Source organism: Cyanistes caeruleus, chromosome 3, assembly GCF_971803275.1.
Source record: "Cyanistes caeruleus chromosome 3, bCyaCae1.hap1.1, whole genome shotgun sequence".
NCBI classification, from domain to species: domain Eukaryota; kingdom Metazoa; phylum Chordata; class Aves; order Passeriformes; family Paridae; genus Cyanistes; species Cyanistes caeruleus.
The window spans coordinates 44,214,643-44,229,373 of NC_141703.1; the positions used below are offsets into that span (position 1 = coordinate 44,214,643).

At 36.3% G+C, this 14,731-nt stretch overlaps 1 long non-coding RNA gene across 3 annotated transcripts; it reads left to right on the forward strand.

Moving 5' to 3' along the window:
- Positions 1-3,328: 3,328 nt before the first annotated feature.
- Positions 3,329-11,853, forward strand: LOC111925600 (uncharacterized). Of its 3 annotated transcripts, none has more exons than XR_015284487.1 (4): positions 3,337-3,398; positions 4,292-4,338; positions 6,449-6,611; positions 8,477-11,853. It is a non-coding gene; the product is annotated as an uncharacterized LOC111925600 (long non-coding RNA). The 3 variants fall into 3 exon arrangements; XR_015284489.1 differs by having other exon boundaries at positions 6,366-6,611; positions 8,477-9,243; XR_015284488.1 differs by lacking the exon at positions 8,477-11,853 and having other exon boundaries at positions 3,329-3,398; positions 6,366-6,727.
- The last annotated feature ends 2,878 nt before the right edge of the window (positions 11,854-14,731 follow it).

Sequence of the window (14,731 nt, forward strand, 5' to 3'; positions counted from 1 at the left end):
GAGATCTGAGATTTTTAGTTCAGAAAAGAGAAGGACCATGGGAAATCTCATAAATTTATCCAATTAACTGAACGAAGGTGCAAAGGCAATAGAATCTAATTTGTTTTCAAGGGTGTTTCCTCTGAACATCAAGGTACCTTACTGTAAGGGTGACCATGCCCTAGGAAAAGTTGCCCAGAGATGTTGTGGAATGTCCCTCCTTGGAAATATTCAAAAACCATCTGGATATGGTCCAGGACACCCTAACATGGTCCAGGGCACCCAGCTGTAGGTGATTCTGTTTGAGCAGGGGGAGCTGGACTAAATGTGCTCTAAAGGTTTTTACAACTTCAAACACTCTGTGAGTTTGTAATTCTGTGATTCTATTACTCTCTGATTCTGTGATACTGGGAACTGAAGTGGGCTCTGTCCATAAATAGGACGTACTCTTGAATTCAGATGAGTTGTAAACTTAGCGTAGTCTAAACTAAATATAATATATTTGTCTTTTTATTAGTTCCATAAACTGAATGAGCAGATGAGGTTATATGACAGTTACATACCAGAACAGAGTATGTGTGCACACTATTCCCCACAAGAATCTACTTAGCCCTGAAAGCAACATTCAAGTATGGAAAAATAAACTCTCAAAAATGGATTGCTATCATCCAACAGGTTTCTTAGATGCCTGTCTAACAGGGGGAATTGCACATAGACCTCCTTATGGAGAAAAAAAATCTCACAGTTTAGAAAAAGTCAGAAGGATTAGAAGGAGCTGACACTCATAACAGCAAAGTATACCAATAGCACTGCCAGGTACTATTGAGATCAGAATCAACACCCCATTTGATTTTTTTCCTTTTTCTAATATTATGTTATTCATTGTAGCAGCAGTAAAATTTTCCTATTTTAACTTAGACTACCGATTAAAACTTTATTGAAACATTGTTATCATCTTCATAAATTTCAGAGATATTGCTAATGTCATAGAACTAAACACAGCCTCAACCTCATCCTCCCCTGCCCTCTCAGTCTCTTATGCAACAGCTTTTGCTATAAGAAAGCTAATTTTAATGCCATCTCTGCTGGAACCATCTCCCTGCTGCTATGCTATAGCTTTAATTTAACATCCTCTTTAAATCAGTGGAGTGCTGAGGTATATGAGGGAAATCTGGTAGCACAAATTGTGTTCATCCTGTTCAAGAGATCGGTTCTTTCATCTGAGTTAACCAGGCTTAATTCAACACCTCTCTGATAAAGTCCCCTGCTGTCTGAGTGTGCATAGTGTGCTGGGGGAGGCTTTTCAACTTTACATAGCCGGTATTTCAAAATAGACTTTCTCACCCTCTAGCATCAAAATGCATCAGCAGTGTCTGGCCATTAAAATATAAATGACAAAAAGTGACAGTATTTAAAACATCTGTAGCTCAATCCTGATGTGACCCAAATGGTGCTAATGACCTACAGTAATCTCAGATGGGTGCTGGTTTTCAGAGGTTCACAATACTTTTCCCAGCACCACAGTATGAAGCCTTTCAAAGACAGGCATAAATTTATCCTTTATTTAAACCACCAACTCAAAGGTGCAGAACAGTATTCTGTCTCATTTTTTTTTTTGGTCTGAAATATATTAATGTAAAAATAGACCTTTGGGAAAGCAAACTTCTATTTACAAACTTAAAAGAAGAAGCTGATACAACTAATGCTCCAATAAATTTTTAAAAATAATTTAGTGGCTATTGAAACACTTGTCTCTGAATAGAATTTTTTAACCAGAAAGAAGAATGACTACATATCTGTCTGGGGAAATATAGAGGAATATATTGATATGGACCTAGGCTGTAAAATAAGCATAATTCATCTATAGTACTTCAAAGGGCTAGCTTGCTTTCTGAAAATTTAGCTAAATTTAGTTATTATGTCATAATAATTCAGGAAAATAACCCCCAACAAAATCATAATTGTAATAGATGATATTAAGTTTCTAATGAAAAATAGGCAGGCAGTCAAAGGCAGAAAAGAGTTCAGCTGCACCATCTTTAACTCTGACTGTGCTAACTAAACAAGTGTATCATGCAAAAAGGTCTGTAAGCAGAACTAAGAAAATACTTTTGTTCTCATCATTTAGTTTATCTCCAATTCCAGAACAATCTCTAAATTGACCAGTTTTCCCATTATTTACTAATTTATCAATATCATTATTTTCTATTCATGATGACAAAAATTAACAAATGCAAAAGAATATCCTAGTTATTTATTAGAACTAGTGACATTATTTCCCCCCATGGCTTTGCAACTTTTACTTGCAATACACTACATTTAAAATAAAGATTTTCTTTTACTATTATTTCAAATCTCACTGGCTTTTTAAAGTGCTATCCTTAGAAGAGGTAGTACTTAAGATAATAGGTAAAAAGTCCTTTTATTTTTGTAATTCAAAGGACTACATTGCTTCTGTGGTTGCTATAAATTTAACTGATGTCTGAATAACTATTTGTTCAAAGGCAATGTGCTCATGTCATATTTGGATAGCAGATCTTGGCTGGGGGATGGACTCAAAGCCAGGCTAAGGTATCTCTTTGATGCTCACAGGGTTTGTGCTGGTGCAAGTATAGAGAGAGAAGAGATCCAGCTCATGGTACATCTTTTTAGACTCCTTGAAGAACATTTTACAGTGGTAACACTGTTAAATGCATTGCTTAGTAATAATTTAAAAAGAGAAAACTCAGCAAAAGTGAATTTAATTACCCTCAAAGATTGCCATAAAAATACCCAACAATTCCTATTATCTTCTCATTTTGATTAGATAAATAAAAATAATGTTTGGTTTTTTAAAAATGTTTGTCAAAGGTTTCTGACTTTGATGCATAAATATATGTCTGATATTTATTACTTTTTTGTAAACTTCTTTCCTAGGGTGATAAAAGGATAGCCAAAATGCAGCTGTTACATTACATTAGCTGTTTGACCATTCCCAAACACATGTTGGTTTTAATAATTTGCTTCACCTGAGAAATTAAAAATCCCAGGATTCAGTGCCTGTTTAGGACATTAGGTATAGACACAAATTCCCTCATATGAGAGGCTGGAGCTATTGATGTCTCAAGACATTTTGGGGTGCATGTATGTGGGAGAAGGGTCAGGTTGTTTTGGTGAGAAAGTTCCCTACTCCACACCCCCATCCCTAGGGCCTGTATCCCAGCCCAACAACTCCTGGCACACCAGAGGTAATGCTCCACACCTGCCCTAGGAGCTCCTATCCCAGCTCCTGAGTGGCCAAATGACCAGAAATCCCACCTGGGGGAAGGGTCCAGAAAGGCCAAGGGGTATTTAGAGCTGAGCATGAGGTAAGTCTGTGTCTTGACCCTATTTTCTCTTGTAATTTCCTACCTGCTGAATGCTCCAAAAACCCAGAGCTGGTAACTATGTGTGTTCTATCCTATACCTTTTGTGTCTCTCTTTTTCTAATTTCCTTTTCTCAGAACTTTTAAATGACTTAAAGTTGAATGCGCTTAGAGTTTGCTAAATGGGTCAAGGTAATGCTTTGAGAAGTGCTCTGTGTTGATTGACTGTTGCAGCAACCCTTTTGTCACGGGTCTTTGTTTTTCTAAAATTTTCAGTAGAGTTTTTCTTGTTTTGACCTCTTCAGAATATCTTCTTGGTGTTTCTCCCATGTGTCTAACGTAAACACACCTAAGCCCTTTAAAAAGTCTTGCTGAGCGAGGTTTTTGGAGACTTACACTTCAGCTTGATAGAAGGATGCATTTTTGGTTGGTTTTGAGGAGAAATATCAAAGATGGAGAACAGTCCATGAGGAAGGAGCTTATTTGTATGTCTTTGGATGGTCAGTGGTATAGAATAATACACTTCTTATGGTGTGTTTTTCAGTGGGCAGTATACATTCTATTTTTTCATGTTCACTACACTCTCACTATAATCTGTAAGAAAATGTGATGTGAATTATCAAGCCAATTTGCTGCAAAAATGAGCCAGCAAGAACAAACCACTGCCCCTGACAGAATGAATTACTGTCTCTTTGACAAGGCAGACAACTCCTTTTCAGTTCAGCCTACTATAAGCTGTGGAAACACTTTCCAATGAGCTTCAGTCTCTTTCGTGCCTCTGCTTTTCCTTGCCTTCTATTTCCTCATTCTTCTTTCCTAATTGCCCCTTCCTTCTCTTTTCTTTCTCTTTAGCCTCAAATCTGTCTGATATTAGTTCTCACTCAAAGAAAAAAAGCACTTAAAATGCCTGAGCCAACAGTCAATGAATCTTCTCACCCATTTCAATTTCTTTCTTCTTCCTATGCTAGAAAAGAATATATGCTTATTCTAAGACTGTGAAAAATCACTGGTTCAGGTAAGAGCAAAAACTCTCTTAAAAATGAATGTTTGTCTTAATTACCAGAATAACCTTTTCTGTTTGTTAGCGTAAATAACTTTGTCTTGGACTGGTGGCCTTAAAACCAACAACAACAAAAAACCCCCCAAGAAACCAAAATCTGATGAAGGAGAGGAAGGTGAATCTTAATAGACAATAAAATGAAGCCAAAATTAAGAGTCCAGTGTTGTGTCAACAAAAATTCAAATAAATTATGTCCAACAGGTGACTTGTATTTAAACATCTCCAATGAATATGTGTATGTTAAAAAACAAATAATTTGTTACAGAAACTGCACTCAGTTCATTAAATAGATTTTTCAGATGTTCTAAAATACCTTTTAACCTCTAAAACTAAAGTAGCTGCCAGAAAATACATTTATACATGTATACGTTTAGATTGTTACATTCAGATTTCAAGAAATCTGACTTTGTACAACTGCGCTTGCCTCTAACTCACTTTTTAAAAAATGTAACTACCGTGTGTTTATGTAAGTATAGTTAGGCAAGTATGTATATCATTCTAAAAGTTGTGTTCATGCAAAGAAATTGTAGCTGGACCTGAAATACTCACTTGTCCTTCATGTGTCCTAATTTAAGCAACTATTTTTTTTTTTCTGGGTTTAGCCAGATACTTTTCTTAGATGCTTAATTCTGTTCAGACATTGTGAAGAACCTAGACAGTATAGTCACACAGCTTATAGACATAGAAACATGTTAGGTATCTTGATCTCTTAGTGTTTTTTAACCCTTGTTAAAGCTCCTACAGCCTAGAGGTAACTTGTGCTTATACAAACTCTAGAGTCATCAGGTACCCACATGTTTTACACTGACTTTATTTTTAAACTGTAATTTGTAATTCATTATTATATTTTTTCCCCATTGCCAAATCCTTAAGAATGGGAAGGTTCTTTCTTGTGAAAGACCTACAAATATGAAGGCTTTACAGGTCAATATTCAATTCTTTTTGATCCTAAAGGTGAGTTCAAATGAAAACTTGTATGTGGAAATTAATTATGACATAAAAGAAGTAGTCAGGACTAGATGTAAAATAATTATTATAAATCTGACAATAGCAAAACTTAGGTAAGGTGCACATGCTACTAAAATCACAAAATCCCATATACATGCTGCATATTTCACATAGTTACCTAATTTGTAGTTATGCCATGCTTTGTGTCCTCAAGTGTTTTAGCTGAAAGAAAAGCAAAAATCTGAACACAAAACTGGAGCAACCTTACTTTGACTTTAAATCAAGCACTGGGTTTCCAGGGAATTTTGTAGAAACTGTCCTACCTCTAATTCATGTTTCTTTCTTTGGCTTTGCTTTTATAGACAGAAATCCATGAGGGACTTCAGTACATGGAGAAGAAGCTGTATTTTAAAAAGGCGTAGCTCACCCATGATGCTGATACTTTGAATTTTAGTTCTGTAATAACTCTCAGATGGCTACACTCTGGTCCCAGTGATTCACATCTCTTGAAGTTTTCATACTATTCATCAGTTTTGTCTTACTGCACCTCAGTTTCCTTTGTTGTTGTGCTCTCTTTGTGTGCTATGAAAAGAATCTGCAGAAGGAAGTGGGAACTAAACTAAACAGAAGAAGGTGCCAAATGCCTGGGGGACAGAGAACCATTAGTTGCCTGAAACTTCTACAGCTTATTTAAGTGTCTAGACTTCTTGTAATGGGACTAATGATAAATAGACAAGGGAAAAGTCTGGTACTTATTCACAGGGAGATGTGGATGGCCAGTCTGTACACAGATGGTTTATCTGAGCTGTGTATAAAAGCTGGAACACTGTGTCCATTGCTGTGGACAAAAGGTCCATACATGTGTATGTATACATATGCATGTACAGAGCCAGCAAATGTCAGTGCTTTTGATGTTTTAAAGATTAAATGATTAGAATGATACGATTCAGAAAAGCTTCCCTAATAGTTAGGGAATATTCTAATATTTAGAATCTAGCATTTATCCTTTATCTCTGCTTCTTATGTGTCCTAAGACTGCCAGCACCACCTTCCTCCAAAAGAACATACCTGCAGCAATTACAGCAAGCTTCTAACACCCTGTGGCTCTCACTTCCAGGCAGAAGATGACAGTGGTTGGAATTTTTTGTCCTCTCTGCTGGGACCCTACTCAAAATTCAGTGAGTGAGTTTGTCTGCCTTGGAGGTTCCTTCTGTTGGCCGCTGCCTGGATGGCAGCCCTTTCCAAATCAGAAGCAGATCCCACTGGGAAGCGACAGTCATGTGAGTGTGGAGAAGTTCTCTCGTTCATAACAGGAGATACAGTGGAAGATAATTCTGGTTTTGTTCATTTTTACCTCATCCATCAATCTGGGTTAATAAATAACTAGTTAAACTCAGCTTTGAAGCTGCAGTGCTCATTGAAGTTCTTATATTCCCTGAACTTTGAATCTATTGGGCATAGATAGCTTCAACATGATGAATGTTTTATAACCTGTGTCAAAGGTACTCGAAACACGTACATGCCTTACATACAGAAGTTCCCAGAAGGTTTAGAATGAACAGCTCCTAATTTCTGAATATATCTGGAATTTGTATGCCTTGAGAGAGGTACAGAATCTGCTCAAACTTGAGGAGCTTTTCCTTATCTAGATGAATGTTATAATCCAATGGGAAAGAAACAGGGGAAGATGGGAGAGTCAAAGATTATTCTGACACAGGATGCTTTTTTTTGCTTTCTGAAACTGGGTGTTTTGAGAAATATAGACAAAAGGTAATAGACGAAGGTTTTTGATTTGAAGCTACAGTTCAGAAATACGTCTGGATACGGTTTTCAGTGATCAAGTTTCTAATAAGGTGTTACCTCCAACCAGATTTTACTTTTTAGCTTATATATATCTAGAACTGTATTTTGAGTTATTTGTATGTTGACAGTGATTATTTCAGTAACTTCTATAACACTATTTCTACTTCAGTTTCCAGGGTGTTTTTATAGTCAGATGGTTTGAGTATAATTTGACTTGCTTTCTCTCTTCTGATGTGAACTGAGCACAAGTAGTAGTTTGAGTTACTTACACTCTTCACTAAAAGTACTTCATTTGTCTTATTAAAATTATGTTTTTAAAACCTAAAAAAAAATCATTCATCCATAGCTTAAAAAAAAACAACTTCAAAAAACCCAGCCCTAAAACCTCCTAAAAGATTATGAGTTTTCCTTTGTTTGAGGGTTTTTATCAGCATCCATCACTTTATTTCTCTTACTGCTGGAGACACCTGAATGAGTTTTTGCATCTAGCTTTGAGTACAATCCATTGTCTGTCTCTCAGACACAAAAAAATTGTCATCTACTGCAAGTTCATATGCTGAGAAATGAATGAAAACAAAGGAACAGTTATAATACTAGGTACTTATTGTTCTCCTTAAAGAGCTTCTTTTCTGTGTTCCTTCTCTGACTAGCTTTCTGTTCTCTTCCCAACTTTGAGTAAGTGTAAAGTGTCTGTGCTATACGGCCTTAAAAATGTTGCTTCTTTGTTGGGGATGGAGAGACCCACTTCACTTGAAACAGGGAAGTTGCATGTTTATTGATATAAACCAGCAATTTAACCAGGTTGAATAGAGAATATGACAGCCATTTAATAGGATTAGATGGTCAAGTTATTCTCAATTATAGTTCCTGCTTAGAGGGCAGAATTAGGCAAACCTCTCAGGGACACCCTCCTGTTGAGCCATGAGGTTCGGAAAGGCATCCCTTACACCTTCTCAGAGGGTAGTTTATATGTGTCTGGATCCATACTTAGTCCCAGACTCTTTATGTCATAATCAATCCTTTGAGCTAAGATTTCAAAATTGAGTGTATTCATTCCAGTTCACTTCCTAGTATGTCAGCAATAAGATCTCTCATCCTCAAACAGTAACAATAAGATATATCCTTTCTCAAGGGGAGATCCTGATGTGCAGCCCACTTCTATGCCAGAGACTCAACAGGCCCTGGCTGGTCCACTATTTACAGACTTAATTAATTTATGGTCATATTTGCATGTTGACTGCAGATATCAATTTATTCCATACCTTGGATCAGCCTTGACCAGGGCTTTGGCTGGGTGAACTGCCTGTTCTAGCTCTTGACTATTGCATTATCTGTCTCACAGATCTACTTGGAATCCCATGAAACCACTATGACCATCTGCACCCAATTACAACAGCTGCTGGTGGTTACTTGAGCAGGGTTGTGGGAAATAAAGGTCAGGCCAGGGTGGAGGCACACCATCAAATTCATAAGGAAAAAAAAAGATATTTATATCTCACTGGACTGTCTCTTCAAGAGAATGCTCAATAATTTGTGGCAAGCATAGTACTGAGTGTGTCTCAAAAAGCTACCTCAATGTTGCAGTACAATGAAGATGGGTCAAAATGGCACAGTGTTATTTCAGTATGAATTTCTTTACTTCTCTAATTAATATCTGACCCACCAAAGATCTCTGCCATAAAATAATACTTTTCCAGACTTGTAACTACTCCAGAAAGTGTTGAATAGGGCTGAAATAATATCCAACATATAATAACTTTAGATAATGGGGGCTTATGTACAAATTGTGAATAAATAAATTTGTCAAAGCCATAGGTTACCTTCTCTATTATACAGCTAGACCTTCACATATTCCTGATGGATAAGGTGTTCTTTCACACCTTTTTTTTTCTTTAAATGAATGGGTTACAAATTTGAAGAAATAATTTGAAGCTACTTTGTTGGACAAGAATCCAGCAGATTTCAAATAAAATATAGTCAGACTAGATCTAGCTGTATAGTGCTGTTTAAAGTTATTATATAGCCAGATAGTAAAATGAACTAGCATTTTCTGAATTGCAAATAAGTTTTTAAAAGTGAATAAAGAACCATTTATTCTTCTTCTCTAAAGTGTCTCCATTATAAGTAAGGCTATCAAGTAAATCACAAGGCACATATAAAAAAAGTTGTACTAGAAGTTATCAGTATGGCGTTCCTGAGACAGTTTCTCCTAGACCCTCATGATTTTTTCATTATAATAGGTAATTAATAACATTAAGGTTCTAAAAATTCAAATGTGTAAGATACTTAATCTCTTTCTATTGCAACTTGACTCTAGAGAAAAAACATTGACATTATTTACCTGAATCATTAATGTTAGCATAGATTTTCAAACAAATACTACTTTTATTTAAGGAAAAATGTCATTTCTATGTTTTTTGGCTCTAAAAGTCCATCAAAGTTATATATAAGTATATAGAAGCCAGAAGCTGTTGCATTGCTTAGCTGAGAAATACCTATATTGTTTAATTTAAATAAAAGCCATCTGTGTCTATTTATTCATAATGTTTTCATTGTTTGCCCAATGCTGTAAGATTTTCTAGAAATCAGACTATCAGTATAATTCTTCACCCATTTGAAATCCAATGAGGAGCTACAATTGACTTAATTAGATGAAAAATTTCATGCTACCTCTTGATTTATCTTGAGATACTTCAGTGTCAATGTTAGTAAAACCTAAGTGAATCTCTGAACTGCGTGATACAACTCAGGATTGCAAATTTTTTTTTCCTGGAAAAAAGATGATAATGTTGTATGAATTGGAAAACATATTTTGCTGTGAGGTGAGCCAAGTACTAGCACAGGACACCTAGAGAGATAGTTAAGTGTCTCCACTTGGAGGCATTCAAAAGCTTTCTAGAAATGGCAGCTTTTTGTGCCATGTGTAATACATGTTGAGACATAACCAAAAACCAAATTGGCTCTTCTCAAGGTACTACCTACAATATTGGAAAGGTTGTGGCAGACTGGTGAAGTTCCTACTGACCAGAAAAGGGAAAACACAACACACAATTTTTAAAAAGTTAAAAAAGGAAGACCTGGGGCACTACAGGTCAGTCACTCCTGTCAGTCTCACCTTGGTATCTGGAAAGATCACAAAGCAGATCCTCTGCTGTATGTTTACAGCATAGGTGGATAAGGTAAGAGCAATGGACATTCTACATATTTTCTACATGGACTTGTACAAAATCTTTGACACTATCCCACAGAATGTTCTTGTCTGTGAACTAGAGAGACATGAATGTAACAGATAAACCACTCAGCAGACAAGAAATTGGCTGACTGGTTTCTATCAGTTATGGCTGACAGCTCTCCATAGTAGAGACCAGTGATGTGTGGTGTTCCTCAGGGCTTGCTGTTGACACTGTTGCTGTTGACCATTTCTGACAGCGACGTGGGCAGTGGGATTGAGCGCACTCTCAGCAAGTTTGCTGGTGACACCAGCCTGTGTAGTGTGGTCAATGCTCTGAAGGGAAGGGACACCATCCAAAGGGACCTTGAGAGGTGGGCCCATGTAAGCCCCACAAAGTTCAAGGCCAAGTGCATGGGTCCAGCATGTGGTCAGGGAAATCTCAAACACTGGTATAGGCTGGGTAAAGAATAGATTGCAAGTACCCCTGAGGAGAAGGACTTTGGGTGTTGTGGTGGATGAGAAGATCAATATAACACAGAAACATAGTTTTGCTGATGAAAAAATGAACCCATATCACAGCCCTCATTGAAAGAAACATGGCCAGCAGGTCAAGTGAGATGACCTCTACTCTGTCCTTGTGAGACCCCACAAAGTACTACATCCAGCCCAAACATAAGAAGAGCTGTTGCACTGAGCCCAGAGGAGGGCCACTAAGCTGGTCACACAGCTGGAGCTCCTGTCCTGTGAAGATAGGCTGAGAGACTTGTGATTGTTTAGCCTGAAGAAGGCTCTGAGGAGATTTCCTAGAAGGCTTCCAGTTCTTAAAGGGAGCCTGCAGGTACTCTGGAGAGGGACTTTCGATGAGGGCATATAATGACAGGAGGAGGGGCAATGCCTTTAAATGGAAAGCTGTCAGGTTTGGATCAGGTGTTGGGATGAAATTTTTTACTATGAGAGTGGTGAGTCACTGGAAGAAGTTACCCAGAGGGGCTGTGGATCTTCAAGGTTGGATGGGGCTTCAAGTTACATGATCTAGTGGATGTCATTCTTGTCGATGACAGGGGTGGGGTTGGAATAGGATGACCTTTAAGATCCTTTCCAAATATAACCATTCTATGAATGTTGGGTAAGATATAGTTTTGAAGGCCTCTGGAATGATCTATTATATTAATAGAAAGAATTATTTATACTAAATATAGAAGATATTATTTTGGGAAAATAATACTGAAGCTAATTCAATAAGTGCTTTGTTACTATAACCAATAACCTAAAGGTAAAACAACAGTTTCTGAAAACTCAGCTTTTTATTTTCATATCTGTCTGTCTGCAATGAAAGCAGTGCAAGAGGATTAAAGATCTAAAATAACTGTTTATTTCTTACTGTGGTGCAGTTGATTGAATATTGTAGCATGTCTTTTATTTTAATGTATTTGTCACTGTCTTTGCCATTCTCTAATGCCTGCCCGAATCCTAAATGTTCCAGTGCATATGTAAATGCAGATGTTTATGCTATTTTGGAAGGACAATAAAGTGTTTCTCAGATAAAAGTCTTTATTTATTTAATATTTATGTAAGTTTCACCTAAATTCTAGTGATGAAGATGTTTCATGTGGAGCTTTTTCTGTGTACCTTTATCCATGACTATTTTAAATAAAAATTAAGAAGATTTATTTTTCCTTTTGTTAAAATGCATTATCAGGCAAGATACAGCATAATATATGGCTGAGAGCTTTTTAATTTGTTTTAATCTGAATACTAGTAATTGAACATTTGAATGACTTTTGAGGCTGACACCTTTTTTTTTTTTGTGGTTATGGGAACTGAATTCAAAATTTTCAGTATAGCATTTATGTTTCTTAAGATTGAATCTGAAGAAAAAGATAAAAAGTAATTCAGAATACTGATGGACACAATTAGTACTTTGACACCAGAGTCTATTGTTTTATTGTAGTAGTATTATATAGTGTTAAAAGCATCTTCTTGAAAGTCATTCAATTTAGCCAAAGGCTGAGTGACCTTTCACCATGGTACTCAGCCTTTTAATTATAATTGACAGAACAATTTCCATTATGTCACAGAAAACTAGGTATGAGCTATTTGTTACTTGAAATATGTTTGGGACACCTTTAATTGTATGGGAAGGGCCACCTTACTAAAATTTATCCCAGTGAAATGGTTCTGGCAGATACATTTCTTATGATAGTGAGAAGCACTCACTATCATGCCTAAGCATATGCAGATAAATTAAAAAAAATATTTTCTAAGGTCCCACACATCATCAAGTATCTGGATATTATTGTAGCTTTAGGTCAAAAACTTTGTGGATCAAGATTCATTCAATTAAGAGGATTTTGCACTAATTTGGGACAACAGGGGGACATAGTCTTTCTCTTTTGGATGGAAGCTCCAATTAGGTATTTTGATAAATGTAGATGGATTTTAATGCAATAAAAATAATATTTGATATGTTTCTGAAGTAATTTTTATATACTTAGTTCAAAACTGTGGCAGGATTATTAAGCATGTTACTTTAAAAAAAATAGTAATTTTTTTGAAAATTCAGTTCTCCCCTTTATTAAAATTTTTCAGGGTTTTCTTCCCATGATTGTAGTAAATGTGTAAGACCTAATTGTTTGTGGGAAGACTAAATATCTTCTAGAAGTCAGTCTGGGATTGTTCCTGCTGGGGAGCTTGTCTAGAGTCTCTCTTGGGGTCAGGTATACAACTGTGTAGAGACAAGCTCACCAAGATTCCCATGGTGCCAAACAACTGGAGACCACTTGTCACAGTGGCTTACAGCCTCCCCCTCCCCAAAGTCCTCTGGATAGTTCATTTACCCTTAAATTACTCCCCTGTTTTTGTCTATTCCTTTTTAACAAATGTTTAAGAAACCTCAACTCATGCTAGTTGCTACAAGGCTTAGCTAATTTAAATTTAAAAAAAAAATCCAATTAGTTTGAGTTTTTAATTTTTTTGTGCATTTCCCTATAGGATACCAGTGTGATTAAATAGTGTGAAAAGCATTTTATTTTTTTTTTCCTGGAATGTGCTTACAAAAATAACACATCTTGTGATTTTCCTGACTTAAAAAAATCATATGTCTTCATACCTAAGTCATGTTAGGTCATTTTGTTTCTCTTCTGTTGACTTTCTGTCTCTGCTCCATATCTTGTAAAAATTCATGTATTACCTGAATATCACTTCAAATTAAATAAAATATTTTCTCTTTGTGTGCTTACTTTCATAGAACAAACAAATCCCAAAAACCAAACAATCAAATATTCCAAAAATAGCTCTTGGATCCTTGGATCATTCCTTACCAAACAAATTCCAGCTGAAATTATCACAGTACATAAAGCACTCCTATCAGGGTGTGGGAAGCGTTTCTTCCCCTCTCTTCAGCACTGGTGAGGCCACACCTGCAGGTCCATGCCCATGTCTAGGCTCCTCAGTACAGAAGGGAAATTAGTATGTTGAAGAGAATCTAGAGGAAAATCACAAAAATTATTAAGAGCAATAAGTATGAGGAAAGTATGAAGGAGCTGAGACTCTTCAGCTCATGGGTAGAAGGTTCATGGGTAATCAATCCTACAAATAAGTGTAATTAACTGAAGGGAAGGTGCAAAGAGGATGGAGCCATGCTTTCTGTGTTGCACAGTGATCTGACCAGAGGCAGTGGGCACAAGCACAGGACGCTCCCTCTGAACATCAGCAAACCCTTGCTGACTGTGACTCAGTGTGGGAATGGGTTACCCAGGAAGGCTGTGAAGCTTTGTTCTTGGAGACATTCAAAAAGCTCTCTGAAGACGGTCTTGGGCAGCCTGCTCTAGGTCACCCGGCTTAAGCAGGAAGATTCTTCCAGCCTCAACTGTTCTGTGATTCTGTAAATGAGATTGAGGATGCATGACATAAATTACATTGGTGACAATAGTATTAAATTGAGAAGAATATTACTTCTTGGTTCAATCTTGTCCTACTTGGAATTCTAGGCTATAAAAGATAATACATATTCTCAATCTCAGATTTTAATGTTATGATCAAATGACAATATTTTCACATGATTCCCATATCATTAATGCATAGGATGAATAATGCTCTTGAAATGTATCACATTTATGTACTTAGTTACTCCCTTTTCTTTAATACTTTCATTTATTCTTTCAAAGAGTTTTGTGGTAAAAATGAAGAAAAAGTATTAGGGAAAGAAAGACTATCCTTTTTAAGGAAACTGGTTCTGAAAAATGCAATATAAGCACATTTTGTTAAACAGAATTTTTTTCTGACATCAACATCTTCACAATTACTAATTTTATGTTCTTTATGCATATACTCATTACATATTCAATAGAATATGAATTCTATTGAAGAGAATATTAATTCCATAGAATAGAATATTCAGTAGAAAACTAAAAGACTTAAATTTAC